Raw genomic sequence first — 15,873 nt, 5'->3', positions numbered from 1 at the left:
TGAATTTCTACAGTCCTACAGCTTCTGCAATAATAAAATAAATAAATAAAAAAGGTAATGACTAGATTTCATCATTCTATGATAAGGGGTAGTGGGTAAGTTCAAAAGGGAGAGCAGATGAGGGTGACGCAGGAAGAGGGGTATAGAGACAAAATCTACCTGCCCAGCACAGCACACGTCCCGCCACCCCACATCTGCCCCCACACCTCCCCCCACCGCACATCTCCCATGTCCCCCTGCACAGCCCACCCCCCACCACATCTCACCTCACCTCACATGTCCCCTCACACCACACATCTCCCATGTCCCCCAAGCCCATCACATCTCACCGCACATGTCCCCCCACCCCACATGTCCCCCTAACGCACAACACATGTCCCATGGAGCACAGTGTCAGTAGGGCAGAGGACAGTGTTGGTAGAGTAAATGGTGTCAGTAGTGTCAGCAGGGCAGAGTCAGCAGGGCAGAGGGCAGTGTCAGCAGGGCAGAGGGCAGTGTCAGCAGGGCAGAAGGCTGTGTCAGCAGGGCAGAAGGCTGTGTCAGCAGGGCAGAGGACAGTGTCAGTAGAGTAAATGGTGTCAGTAGGGCAGAGGGCGTGTCAGTAGGGCAGAGGACAGTGTCAGTAGAGTAAATGGTGTCAGTAGGGCAGAGGGCGGTGTCAGTAGGGCAGAGGACAGTGTCAGTAGAGTAAATGGTGTCAGCAGGGCAGTGTCAGCAGGGCAGTGTCAGCAGGGCAGAGGACAGTGTCAGTAGTGTAAATGGTGTCAGCAGGGCAGAGGACAGTGTCAGTGGGGTAATTGGTGTCAGTAGAGTAAATGGTGTCAGTAGAGCAGAGGACGGTGTCAGTGGGGTAATTGGTGTCAGTAGAGTAAATGGTGTCAGCAGGGCAGAGGACAGTGTCAGTAGAGTAAATGGTGTCAGCAGGGCAGAGGGCAGTGTCAGCAGAGTAAATGGTGTCAGTAGGGCAGAGGACAGTGTCAGTAGAGTAAATGGTGTCAGCAGGGCAGAGGGCAGTGTCAGCAGGGCAGAGGGCAGTGTCAGCAGGGCAAATGGTGTCAGTAGCGCAGAGGACGGTGTCAGTAGGGTAATTGGTGTCAGTAGAGTAAATGGTGTCAGTAGGGCAGAGGATGGTGTCAGTAGGGTAATTGGTGTCAGTAGGGCAGAGGACGGTGTCAGCAGGGCACAGGACAGTATATATGGATGGTGTATGGAGGGGTGTGTATGTATAGTGTATGGTGGGGGGAGGGGGTGTATGGTGGGGGGAGGAGGGTGTACATAGTGTATGGTGGGGGGAGGGGTGTATGTATAGTGTATGGTGGGGAGAGGGGTGTATGTATAGTGTATGGTGTATGGAGGGGTGTGTATGTATAGTGTATGGTGGGGGGGGGGGGGTGTATGGTGGGGGGAGGAGGGTGTACATAGTGTATGGTGGGGGGAGGGGTGTATGTATAGTGTATGGTGGGAGAGGGGTGTATTTATAGTGTATGGTGGGGGGAGGGGTGTATGTATAGTGTATGGTAGGGGGGGTTGTATGGTGGGGGGAGGGGTGTATGTATAGTGTATGGTGGGGGGAGGGGTGTATGTATAGTGGGGGGAGGGGTGCATTTATAGTGTATGGTGGGGGGAGGGGTGTATGTATAGTGTATGGTGGGAGAGGGGTGTATGTATAGTGGGGGGGAGGGGTGTATTTATAGTGTATGGTGGGGGGAGGGGTGTATGTATAGTGTATGGTAGGGGGGTTGTATGGTGGGGGGGGAGGGGTGTATGTATAGTGTATGGTGGGGGGAGGGGTGTATGTATAGTGGGGGGAGGGGTGTATTTATAGTGTATGGTGGGGGGAGGGGTGTATGTTTAGTGTATGGTAGGGGGGGTTGTATGGTGGGGGGGAGGGGTGTATGTATAGTGTATGGTGGGGGAGGGGCGTATGTATAGTGTATGGTGGGGAGAGGGGTGTATGTATAGTGTATGGTGGGGGGAGGGGTGTATGTATAGTGTATGGCGGGGAGAGGGGTGTATGTATAGTGTATGGTGGGGGGAGGGGTGTATGTATAGTGTATGGCGGGGGGGGGGGCGTATGTATAGTGTATGGTGGGGGGGTGGAGAGGTGAGAGTACTTAGAAATCCTGACAATGAAAAAATAAATAGAAAATTACCTTACAAGCTTGGCTGCAGTCTCAGCGATCTTTGCACACATTCCAGAGCAGCAGGGAATGGGGATGTTCTGCCCACCTCCTTGTCCCTTCTGCAGCCATCCAGAGGATTCGAGGAGAGCGCCATGGAGGCTCCGCCAGTTTCCCCCCCCCACACAGCACACGTTTCCCCCACCACACAGCGCACGTTTCTCCCCCCCACCACCACCACACGGCGCACGTTCCCCCCCCACCACCACACGGCGCACGTCCCCCCCCCCCACCACACGGCGCACGTTTCCCCCCCACCACCACCACGCGGCGCACGTTTCCCCCCCACCACCACCACACAGCGCACGTTTCCCCCCCCCACCACCACCACACAGCGCACGTTTCCCCCCCCCCACCACCACACAGCGCACGTTTCCCCCCCCCCCACCACCACACAGCGCACGTTTCCCCCCCCCCCCACCCACCACACAGCGCACGTTTCCCCTCCTCACCACCACACAGCGCACGTTTCCCCTCTCACCACCACACAGCGCACGTTCCCCCTCTCACCACCACACAGCGCACGTTCCCCCACCACCACACAGCGCACGTTTCCCCCCACCACCACCACACAGCGCACGTTTCCCCCCCCCACCACCACACAGCGCACGTTTCCCCTCCTCACCACCACACAGCGCACGTTTCCCCTCTCACCACCACACAGCGCACGTTTCCCCCTCTCACCACCACACAGCGCACGTTCCCCCACCACCACACAGCGCACGTTTCCCCCCACCACCACCACACAGCGCACGTTTCCCCCCACCACCACCACACAGCGCACGTTCCCTCCCCCCACCACACAGCGCACGTTCCCTCCCCCCACCACCACACAGAGCACGTTTCCCCCCCACCACCACCACACAGCGCACGTTTCCCCCCCACCACCACACAGCGCACGTTTCCCCCCCCACCACCACACAGCGCACATCACCCCCCCCACCCACACAGCGCACGTTTCCCCCCCCCCACACAGCGCACGTTTCCCCCCCCCCCCCCACACACAGCGCACGTTTCCCCCCCCCCCACACAGCGCACGTTTCCCCCCCCCCCCACACACAGCGCACGTTTCCCCCCCCCCCACACACAGCGCACGTTTCCCCCGCCCCCCACACACAGCGCACGTTCCCCCCCCCCCCACACACACAGCGCACGTTTCCCCCCCCCACACACACAGCGCACGTTTCCCCCCCCCCCCCACACACAGCGCACGTTTCCCCCCCCCCACACACACAGCGCACGTTCCCCCCCCCCCCACACACAGCACGTTCCCCCCCCCCCACACACAGCACGTTCCCCCCCCCCCCACAGCGCACGTTCCCCCCCCCCCCACACACAGCGCACGTTCCCCCCCCCCCACACACAGCGCACGTTCCCCCCCCCCCACACACAGCGCACGTCCCCCCCCCACACAGCGCACGTTCCCCCCCCCCACCACACAGCACATGTTCCACCGCACAGCACACCACCACCACACCACCACACGTTCCTCCCCACCGCACAGCGCCCATGTCACCGCACAGCGCCCATGTTCTTACCGCTGAGCAGTAGCTTGCTTATTTCTTTATCTTCCAGACAGGCGGTAGCAGCGGCGGTGGTAGCAGCGGCGGTAGCAGCAGCGGCGGCGGTAGTAGCAGCAGCGGCGGCAGCGGCGGTAGTAGCAGCGGCGGCGGCGGTAGTAGCAGCGGCGGCGGCGGCGGTAGCAGCAGCGGCGGCGGTAGCAGCAGCGGCGGCGGCGGCGGTAGCAGCAGCGGCGACGAGAACGACGCTGCTGCCATAGATGGATTAACATTGGCAACAAAGGCCACCTTGCCCTTAGTTAAAATGGCGCCGGCCGGCGCCGCCTTGTATCGCGTCATTTCCTGTTTGGAAATAACGCGATACTACGGCCCAGCAGCCCCTATTGCCTTCTGGGATTGATAAAAACATCTCCCAGGAGGCATAGCGGACGGGGGAAGACGCGCTCAGGCCGCGGCCGGAAACAGGAAGCTGAAACAACTAATAACTATAAAACCGTGAGTTTAAAAAAAAAAAAAAATATATGCCAAATTTGTTTAAGGGGCCAGAGAAGAAGGGGATGCAGAGGACTTAAAAAAGAGGGTGGAGCTCCGCTTTAATTTCAGACCTACAATTTGAAATGTACTCAAAGTGAAACAGGCAAAATTAAAGCAGTAGTCCGCCGGGAGTTCCGCCGTTTTTTTTTTTTTAAAAGCCAGCAGCTACAAATACTGCAGCTTCTGACTTTTAAAATAAGGACACTTACCCGCCCAGCGCGCCCGCGATGTCGGCACCCGAAGCCGATCTCTCGATCGTCTCTCGGGTGCTGCCGCCGCCATCTTGGGTATGGGAATCAGGAAGTGGAGCCTTTCGGCTTCATTTCCCGGTTCCCTACTGCGCATGCGCGAGTCGCGCTGCGCAATAAGGATGGTCCTGCTGTCTCTGGGATCCGTATGTTTCCCAGCAGGCAGCGGGGGACTTTCGGAAAGGGGCGTAGATTCTGCAGAATCTACGCCCCTTTCCGCAGATAGCTATGCCGGAAGTGGGTGCAGATACCTGTACTGTACAGGTACCTGCACCCCACTCCCCCCTGAAAGGTGCCAATTGTGGTGCCGGAGGGGGGGGAGGATTCCATTGAGCGGAAGGTCCACATTAGGGCTGCTTAAAAAATCTTAGATAGAGTTAGATTTTAATTAGTCTCTTACTTAAAGTCCATTTAGGACATGTCCAGCCTGCACAATACATCCTCACTCTTTCTATTAATGCTCCTACCAGAGGCAACCTGTACAATGCACAGTACTGAATGTGTGCGCAAATTCCTTTTGGCGCAGTCTGGAACTAAAATATGTCTGTGGAAATGTGGAATGTATTTTGGACTGTTTGCATGATCCAATTGTGGATTTTGATCAGTCCGCATATAGGACCAATGTAACAAGCATATGAGCTGAAGGTCATTAGGCATATAAGCCTTTTAGTACATATACTTGCCAACACTAAACTGATTTTTAAGTGGGAGCCCCCAAAACATTGTGCCCCTCCTACAGAAAATCAGTTGGGTGTAGTTTAAAAATCCAAAGAGAAATTAGTTGATCTAGTTGTGAAACACTATGATCAAACTAATTAATAAACAGATTCTTTACAAAGTAAAAGTAAAACTATAGAAAAAGACACAGCTATGAAAGAAAACTTTAAAATAAAAACTATCCACCATTGTAAACCCTTTTGTAGAATCATAAACAAAAGCCTTTAACAGTCCATTGCTGTCAATAACTTGTCTTCACCTTATCATCATTTAAAAATCATGGAACAAAATGTACCAGGTAGAGCTACCAAATGACAGCTCATAGAGGAATTGTAGGGAGAAATTAGGGAGCTGGGAGTTTTTTCTGGCTCTCAATATAACAACCAAATTTACAGACTAGGAAAGTTTGTTTAGATAATGTCACGTACACACGATCAGACTATCCGGCGGACTTAGTCTGACGGACAAACCGCCGTAAAGTCCGCCGGACTGTTTGAACGAGCGGACCTGCCCACACACATGAATTTTTACGGATTATCCGCCGTACTTTTGAAATTAACGGACTTGCCCACACACACACGGAGGAAAGTCCGTTCATTTTGAGCGCGGCTCCAGGTAGCCGGGACTAGCGAAGGAAGCGTCGCTGGCCCCGTCACCTGGTATGGAGTTAAAGGGGAAGCCCTACGCTGAAAAAACGGCGTGGGGGACCCCCCAGGTCCATGTCAGACCCTTATCAGAGCATGCAACCTGGCCGGTCAGGAAAGGGGGTGGGGACGAGCGAGCGCCCCCCCTCCTGAGCCGTACCAGGCCGCGTACCCTCAACATGGGGGGGTGCTTTGGGGAAGGGGGGGGCGCGTGGCCCCCGCCCCCCAAAGCACCTTGTCCCCATGTTGATGAGGACAAGGGCCTCTTCCCAACAACCCTGGCCCCTCCTTCACTCGTCCCCACCCCCTTTCCTGACCACAGCCGGGTTGCGTGCTCAGATAAGGGTCTGATATGGACGTTTTTTCGGGGTAGGGCTTCCCCTTTAACTCCATACCAGGTGACGGGGCCAGCGACGCTTCATTCGCTGGTCATACAAAAAACAAAAAAATTACTTAAAAAGTTTCAGGTATTTAAAAATGTGGTGATAGCCATCTAAATTCTATCATGTTTGTAGAGTATGTTAGAAAAAAACAATACTTTTCAGTCATACTTTAAACCATAGGAGTCGCCAGGGAGTGGCTATTGAGGCCGTAGCCCCGAATCTGGAGCCCATAGCCCTGAGTCTCTTGCCGCAGGGTCCCTGCCTAACCAGCGTGTTGCGGCTGCGGTGGGCGGGCTGCATTAGAGGTGGATGAGAGGAGAGAGATGAGCCGGCAGATGAGTGGAGATGACATTATCTCTCTCCGCCCACTCCACGTCACCACTCTCCTGCCCTCAATGGACCAGTGCTGCCAGCCTGTCACCAATGCAATGGAAATGCACATTTGGTGGCACTGGCTGGCATGGCAAGCGACAATCCACATCTAGTGGCAGGTGATGTGGCAAGTGACAATCTGCTAATGGTGGCAAGTGATGTGGTCAGTGGCAATCTGCAAATGGTGGCAGGTGATGTGGCAAGTGACAATCTGCAAATGGTGGCAGGTGATGTGGCAAGTGACGTGGCAAGTGACAATCTGCAAATGGTGGTAGGTGACGTGGCAAGTGACAATCTGCAAATAGTGGCAGGTGACGTGGCAAGTGACAATCCACATATGGTGGCAGGTGATGTGGCAATCTGCAAATGGTGACAGGTGACGGTGGCAAGTTAAAAAGCTGCTTCTGGTGACAGGTGATGGTGGCAGGTGACACGCTGCATCTGGTGGCAGGAGATGTGGCAAGTGACACGCCCAGGGCTACCACTAATTCTGTATTATGGTGGGTTGAACCACTATATATTAGAATGTAACAATAGAAACAATGCGCTTTGATCACCCCGACACCATATCAACCATGGTGCCATGATGACTGAAATGCCAACACCAGCCTTTGCCTACGCAAAAATGCTTACCACCGGCGTGCCCCTCCCGACTTGCAAAAGGGTTTATGACCGCTGCTATGGGCTCTAGCCCCAGATCTTTTCCAGACCTAGCAAAGCCCCTGCTTTAAACTTTGATGGCAAAGCAATAACCAAGTATAATGATTACGAGATAAAAAATTGTATAAGGCTACTAATTTAGCCTTATACTAATAAGGCTAAAGGAACAAACAAATACGCATTTAGAAATTAATCAGGAGACGGACTATTGAAATCCTTTAATTGCATCTCAGTGTGATTTCTCCCTCTATATAATCAGACAAATAATAAAGTACTTACCCATAGCTGCAGATTATGAATCATGTTTCCCTATTCTGACTATTCAAATATGTGTTTTGGAAACAGTAATCATTGCCCCTTTTTTAAGCATGTGAATTTTTTCAATTGATTAAAAAAATATAATAATAATATATACAAAATAGCTATAGTATTTACATATCAAAATGCAGTCGGTATCTAATGTGAAGTACATACCACCAAAGCCATAACTATTAGCCTTTTCAAATAAAGCATTTTAATTTTATATGGTGAAGGTCGTCTGCAAAAAAAAGTCCATGGTCAAATTCATCTTGACTTGAATATTCTTTATTCTAAAGCTTAATAGGATGCTTAATGCTTCCTGTCCTTAAAACTGTCATCTGTAGTACATATTTCTGAGTTGTTAGAACAATAGGGCTATAATATCACCTTTTCCTTCTTTATGGAGAAGCTTGCCAACTGGCTTCACCAGTACAAGCTAAACACGGAATTCTGCAAGTGTGCAAATAATAGGAGCAAATATGCAGTTTCTATCTGCCTTTGACCTTGTTTGAACCTAGTTTTACATTGACTGATGTAATACAAGGCTAAATACTAGATATTTCAAAGACACTAAAAGATTTCACTTTATACTTTTCGCATTTTCTACATGTGCATTGCATATGGGATAATTAAAAGAATTGTCTGCACATGGGATAATTATTATTAGCTTAGGCAGTGCTGGGACAAGGTCATCTAGAGCCCAGGGCGAACATGTCAAATTTCGCCCCCTCCGAGATGTATGAACATTATGTATCAGCCAAAATAACCCCCCCCCCCCCAAGAAAAAACACAAATCTGCATGCTTACTGCCTAAGCATAAATTTACCCCTCTTCCCAGTACAAATCTGCCCCCCTGCTGGAATCCCCCTTCCCAGCACAATTCCACCCCCCCCCCCAAACAAAAATTCTTCCCTCCTAGTACAAATCCTCTACCCCTCAAACTTCCCCTCTGAGTACAAACCCTCCCCCCTTACTCCAAATCCTCCCTCCCAGCACAAATAGTCCTTAATCCGCCATCCTAGCACAAATCCCCCTCACCATATTACCCTTTCTAGCACAAACACCCCAAAATTCCCCGTCCTAGTACAAATCTTCTTCCCTCATCCCCCCTCCCAACATAAATCCCCTCAAATCACCACTTCTAGCACCCTCACAACACAAATACCCTTCCCTTCAACCTCCTTGTGGTGCCCCCCACCTCATATGATACCACAGTGCCCAGGGCAGCCTCCCCTGCTGTCCACCCCTTGTCCTGGCCCTGAGCTTAGGTCCAAGGGCCCCTTTCTGATGGTTCTGTTGAGATGGATCACCATACACATACACACATTACTTTGCATGTTTTGTGCATTTGTGTGTGCCTGTACATGTGGCTTTAAAAGGCTTTTTTTTATTTATTTTGTTAAACATCTTTTTTATTAACTTAGTTGCTCTCAGAGGGGGGCTGATAAGCATTCTATGTGATAGCATAGTGCAGATGACAGGTTCTCTTTTAAGAGACACCAGGGGTCTGTTAGACCCTTAAAGTTGCCCCTGAACCCTGTTGAAGCCAATCAAGCACAGGCTGTGCTTGATTAGCTTCCTCACAAGCCAGAGGGGATGGAGATTGACAGCTCTAAACCCAGAAGTGCTCACAACTGAGCATGTCCAGGTTCATTCCTCACAGATGAAATCGTATGCATGTTTGCTGATGTCCGTCCGCTCTCCATCCTGAAACCCACCATGGAGGGTATAGATAAGCCCAGGGGACCAGGAAATTATTGTACATGTAGAAGTGATTCACTTCTACAAGAAAGTCAGCAGCTCACTTTAAAAAAGCTACAAAAAAAAAAAAAAAAAAAACCTCCTGGCTGCTATTTGTTTACATGATAGAGCTGTGAAAGGGTAAAGGCAATACTGTAGCTAAAATCAAACTTTGAATAATAGGTCCCCCTGCAAGGAATATGGTAAATGCTTACACTCCAGCCACTTGCGATCTCAAATATGGCCCCTTTCACACATGCGGACCGTATGTCCATATTTCTGCCATGCGTTTTCGTATGAAATACGGACATACATGCATCCATATGGGATAGCGGGTGTCAGAGGATGAGCATCCGCTGACACCCGATATCATCCGTCCCCGTTATGATCCGATTCTGCAGACGGAGGAAAATTCTATTTTTCTATCTGTCTGCAGAGCAGATCGGATGAACACAGACAGGCGGTCCGTGTTTATCCAATCCCCCCATAGGGGAGAGCAGAGATCTGACAGGGCGGTTCCTGCACAGTGTACAGGGACTGCCATGTCATCCGCCGGCTCAGCGGGGATCAACAGAGCGATCCTCATGGATCCGTCCCGTGTGAAAGGGGCCTTTTTCTCTTAATGAAGAGACATCGCCACCCAAAGACTTTTCAGAAACTGACACTTCCAGGAGTGTCAATCTCTGGTCCACTGGTGCACTCAGAGGTTCCTCTCACCAACCCCGTCCATTACTGTGAATGTGTGCAGCCATACACTCTGGGTGAACAGGACAATAATGGAATGTGGGAAAGTGATTATCAACAGAGCACCCAGAATTGCAAACCCTTTGGCGAGGTAAACACTTTCCATACATGTCTTTTAAATTTAATCATATACTACAAGTATTCTTTCCTGAATTTCAATCCTAAATGCCGTATTTATCGGCGTATAACATGCGCAGGCGTATAACACGCACCCCAAGTTTAGGAGGGAATTTTAAAGAAAAAAACTTTTAGGAGGGAAGTTTAAGAAAAAAAAACTTACATTTAAATGCCCATCAATGCAGCCTTGTTAGTGTCATTTGCAGCCTTGCATTGGAGCCTTGTCAGTCATTTGCAGCCTTGCATGTCATTTGCAGCCTTCCATTGCAGCCTTGCATGTCATTTGCAGCCTTCCATTGCAGCCTTGCATGTCATTTGCAGCCTTCCATTGCAGCCTTGCATGTCATTTGCAGCCTTCCATTGCAGCCTTACATGTCATTTGCAGCCTTGTCAGTTTCTTTTGCAGGCTTTCCGTTTAAAAATGGCGCCGCTGAGATACAGAGCGGATGTCCTGTGTATCTCGGCGACGCTCGGTAGCTCTCAGCCATTCTCGGCTATTTTTGGCTATTTTTAGCCGCACTCTGCCATTCTCGGCGACTTTCAGCCGTTCTCGGCAGCTTCCAAAAATAGCCGAAAGCTGCCGAGAATGGCAGAATAGGCAGAGGAGCTAGCAATCGGCGGGGGATCGGCGTATAACACGCCCCCATGACTTTCCCATGATTTTAAGGGGAAAAAAAGTGTGTGTTATACGCCGATAAATACGGTAATATAATCTCTAGGACAGTTTGCAGTTTAGTCTAAAGCCCCATACACACTATCAGATTTTCTGCTAAGTTTTTCCTTCAGATTTACCAAAACCATGTAGTGCAAGGGCCTGCCTGATTGCATACACATTGAAACTCCTAAGGTTTGACCTCACATTATATGGTTTTGGTAAATCTGAAGGAAAAACTCAGCAGAAAATCTGCAAGTTTGTGTGTATGGGGTTTTAGATTAACATTGGAGTCAACCGATTTAAAAAGAGCTTTACTTTACATTTTTCTACATTAAACCTCATCTGCCATATATTTGCCCACCCCTCTTTTTTAACTACTTCTTCTTGTTAAGTTGCTTTATCTTGTTGTTACCCCACTTATCTTTGTATCATCAGCAAACCGTATGATTGAACTATTTGTTCCAACCTCTATATCAGGGGTAATGAATTAAAATTCAAGGAGGTCCGATCGCCAAAATTTTCTTTGGGCCGAGGTCCAAATCTCAAGTCTGTGCTATGACTCAGAAAATATTGTAGTAACTGTATATCTATCAAAAACATGAGAAATGTACAATTTCCTTAGCATTTCAACAATATTTATTGTCAAGTTAAATCTGGTGTCCCCATCACAGTGCCCCTTTACATCAGGTGTCCCCATTACAGTGCCCCTTTACATCAGGTGTCCCCATTACAGTGCCCCTTTACATCAGGTGTCCCCATCACAGTGCCCCTTTACATCGGGTGTCCCCATCATAGTGCCCCTTTACATCGGGTGTCCCCATCACAGTGCCCCTTTACATCGGGTGTCCCCATCACAGTGCCCCTTTACATCGGGTGTCCCCATCACAGTGCCCCTTAACATCGGGTGTCCCCATCACAGTGCCCCTTTACATCGGGTGTCCCCATCACAGTGCCCCTTTACATCGGGTGTCCCCATCACAGTGCCCCTTTACATCGGGTGTCCCCATCACAGTGCCCCTTTACATCGGGTGTCCCCATCACAGTGCCCCTTTACATCGGGTGTCCCCATCACAGTGCCCCTTTACATCGGGTGCCCCCATCACAGTGCCCCTTTACATCGGGTGCCCCCATCACAGTGCCCCTTTACATCGGGTGCCCCCATCACAGTGCCCCTTTACATCGGGTGCCCCCATCACAGTGCCCCTTTACATCGGGTGCCCCCATCACAGTGCCCCTTTACATCAGGCATTCCTGTCAGAGTGTCCCCTTACATCAGCTGTCCCCATCAGAGTCCCCCTTAACATAAACTGTGCACATCAGGGTGCCCCTTAACATAAAATAAGGGTCATGCTGATGGGCACATTTTATATTAAGGGGCACTCTGATGGACACAACAAAATGCGCCCCTTAACTTAAAATTTGCCCATCAGAGTGCCCCTTTTAATATAAAATGTACCCATCAGTGTTGCTCTTAAAATAAAATGGACAAATTTTATTTTAAGGGGCATGCTGATAGGTATATTATTAATATGCACAATGCTGGGCTTTTTTTGGAAGGAGCACATGGGTATATTTTTTACGTGCACACTGATGGGCATGTTTTGTTAAGGTGCCCCTTAACAAAATATGCCCATCGGTGTGCACAATAAAAATATACCTATCAGCGTGCCCCTTAACATAAAATAAGGGTCACGCTGATGGGCGCCTTTTATGTTAAGGGGTACTCCGATGGACAAAGTTTATTTTGCGGGGCATGCTGATGGGTATATTTTTAATGTGCACATCGATGGGCATATTTTGTAGGGCACATTTTGTTGTGCCCATCAGCGTGCCCCTTAACAAAATATGCCCATTGATGTGCACATTAAAAATATACCCATCAGCGTGCCCCGCAAAATAAAATTTGTCCATGTGCTCCTTACAAAAAAAGCGCAGCATTGTGCATATTAATAATATACCTATCAGTGTTGGTGGATGTTAGAGACCTTGCACTCCTCTACCTTCCGTTTGAGGATGCCCCACAGATGCTCAATAGGGTTTAGGTCTGGACACAAGCTTGTCCAGTCCATCACCTTTACCCTCAGCTTCTTTAGCAAGGCAGTGGTCATCTTGGAGGTGTGTTTGGGGTCGTTATCATGTTGAAATACTGCCCTGTGGCTCAGTATCCGAAGGGAGGGGATTATGCTCTGCACATGTTGGCATTCATGGTTCCCTCAATGAACTGTAGTTCCCCAGTGCCGGCAGCACTCATGCAGCCGCAGGCCATGAAACTCCCACCACCATGCTTGACTGTAGGCAAGACCAAATAAGTTTATCTTGGTCTCATCAGACCACGGGACATGGTAACAGTAAGGCCGCGTACACACGGGCGGATTGTCTGCCCAACTTAGTCCGCTGAACCGTGTTTCAGCGGACAATCCGCTCGTGTGTGGGCTTCAGCGGACTTTTTCAGCGGACAGTCTGACGGACTTTGTCTTTCGGAATTTCCGTAATTTTGTCTGTCCAAACTTGGTTTTGTCCGTTCAAACTTGGTTTCAGCGGACAGTCCGCTCGTGTGTAGGCAAGTTGGACGGACTAAGTATGGCGCATGCTCAGAAAGGATTTACACGGCCGAAGGTTGCATTGCAGTGTATTGGACGTCGTTTTTCTAGTCCCGTCGTACGTGCTGTACACGTCATCGCGCAAGTTTTCAGCGGACTGTCTGTTCATCGTGTGTGGTCAAGTCCGTTCATTCAAAATTTGGACGGACTGTCTGTCGGATTGTCTGACGAACTTAGTTGGGCAGACAATCCGCCCGTGTGTACGCGGCCTAATCCATGTCCTTAGTCTGCTTTTCTTCATCAAACTGTTTGTGAGCTTTCTTGTGCATCATCTTTAGAAGAGGCTTCATTCTGGGACGACAGCCATGCAGACCAATTTGATGCAGTGTGCGGCGTATGGTCTGACCACTGACAGGCTGACCCACAACCCCTTCAACCTCTGCAGCAATGCTGGAAGCACTCATACATCTATTTCCCAAAGACAACCTTTGAATATGACGCTGAGCATATGCACTCAACTGCTTTAGTCGACCATGGCGAGGCCTGTTCTGAGTGGAACATGTCCTATTAAACCACTGTATGGTCTTGGCCACCTTGCTGCAGCTCAGTTTCAGGTTCTTGGCAATCTTATTATAGCCTTGGCTATCTTTATGTAGAGCAACAAATTTTCTTTTTTTCAGATCCTCAGAGAGTTCTTTGCCATTGGGTGCCATGTTGAACTTCCAGTGACCAGTATGAAAGCGTGAGAGTGATAACACCAAATTTAACACACCTGCTCCCCATTCACATCTGAGACCTTGTGACACTAACGAGTCACATGACACCAGGGAGGGACAATGGCTAATTGATCCCAATTTGGACATTTTCACTTAAGGGTGTACTCACTTTTGTTGTCAGCAGTTTAGACATTAATGGCTGTGTGTTGCGTTATTTTGAGGGGAGAACACATTTACACTGTTATACAAGCTGTGCACTCACTACTTTACATTGTAGCAAAGTGTGATTTCTTCAGTGTTGTCACATGAAAAGATATAAAAAAAACTACAAAAATGTGAAGGGTGTACTCACTTCTGTGAGATACTGTATATGGGAATAGCAGGCTTTAGTTTGAGAACCAAACTAATTCACCAGTTCCATTTGAAGCGCAGGAATGTTAGGTTAGGCTAAGCATGTGTGTATGTGTATGTAGCTGACCCCCGAAGGAGCTGACCCCCCAAAGGAGCTGACCCCCGAAGGAGCTGACCCCCGAAGGAGCGCCTGATTTAATTGGGCTTACCGTTACCTTCTTCACCTCGTGCGTATCTAGGGGTTTCCCGAATTAGATGGCCCAAGAACTGTCGAGACTGACGCCAGATCCACTTAAGGAATTTCTATTTGCAAAAAAAGGATAAACGAACATAGTCTCTCAAATTAGGGTTAGAGGGTTTAGGTAGGAAAGTCCAGGTACTCTTAGTACTAAGTCAAATGGGAAAAGTCTCTCACACTAAGAAATCCAGAGAATAGCCATTCACAGCTGGATCCTCACCCTTATCGGATAGTCCTTCTCTCACCAGACCTAGCAGCCAACAGGGTGTTTAAATCAAGAACAGAGTCTGCCACAGACTTGTTGAAGAAAACTTGAATAAAGTCTCTGCCACAGACTTGTTGTAGAACACTTGAATAGAACTGAAAGATGTAGACAACTCAGAGAACCCTCCTATGGCACCAGTATCTTGCAGCCAGTCCGGCGATACCACACAAGACCAGATTTACTTGGGGTCTTTCAACTTAGCCTCCGGGCTCCCTCTGAGAAGCCCCCCTTCGCGTGGCCTTCTCCCAAAGAGTCCTCCCCTGGATGCTTCCACAGTTGCTGGGCCTCTCCAAAAACCTTGACGGCACTGGACCACCTTTGAATCCTTCTTTCAGTATCTTTGCCATGGGCCAGCCAGCCCCAAAACTTGGAGTCGGGTGGATCTGCACCCCAGGCCATGAGAGCCCTGGGGGCTGGTCAGGAGGACCAGGACCAAACAGCCAGAAAGCACTTCTGGGCCGGAAACCCCGAAGCACGTGACGTCAGCACCTTAAGTACCCTCTCCCAGAATGCACAGCAAGAGTGGCACTCCCACTGGGCTGGTTCCGAGAGAGAATAAAAGTAAAGTAGGGCAGCACATTGGTGTAGTGGTTAGCACTCTCACCTAGCAGTAAAAAGGGTCGCTGGTTCAAATCCCAACTATGACACTACCTGCCTGGAGTTTGCATGTTCTTCCTGTGCCTGTGTGGGTTTCTTCCAGGTACTCCGGTTTCCTCCCACACTCCAAAGACATGCTGGTAGGTTAATTGACTTCTGAACAAAATTGGCCCTCGTATATGAATGGGGACCTTGGATTGTGGGCTCCTTGAGGGTAGGGACTGATATGAGCATGCAATGTACAGGGATAGGGACAATTGTAGGCACTCACTCTGGATGGACTGATGTCTTTATTCAACCTTACTAACTATGTAACTATGTACCCAACTAGACTGTGTTCTAAACCCTGCCA

The sequence above is a fragment of the Lithobates pipiens genome, unplaced genomic scaffold (assembly GCF_037356315.1).
Source record: "Lithobates pipiens isolate NorthernLeopardFrog02 unplaced genomic scaffold, aLitPip1_a1.2 Scaffold_16, whole genome shotgun sequence".
In the NCBI taxonomy this organism is placed as follows: Eukaryota; Metazoa; Chordata; class Amphibia; order Anura; family Ranidae; genus Lithobates; species Lithobates pipiens.
This window is presented reverse-complemented; position numbering follows the sequence as displayed.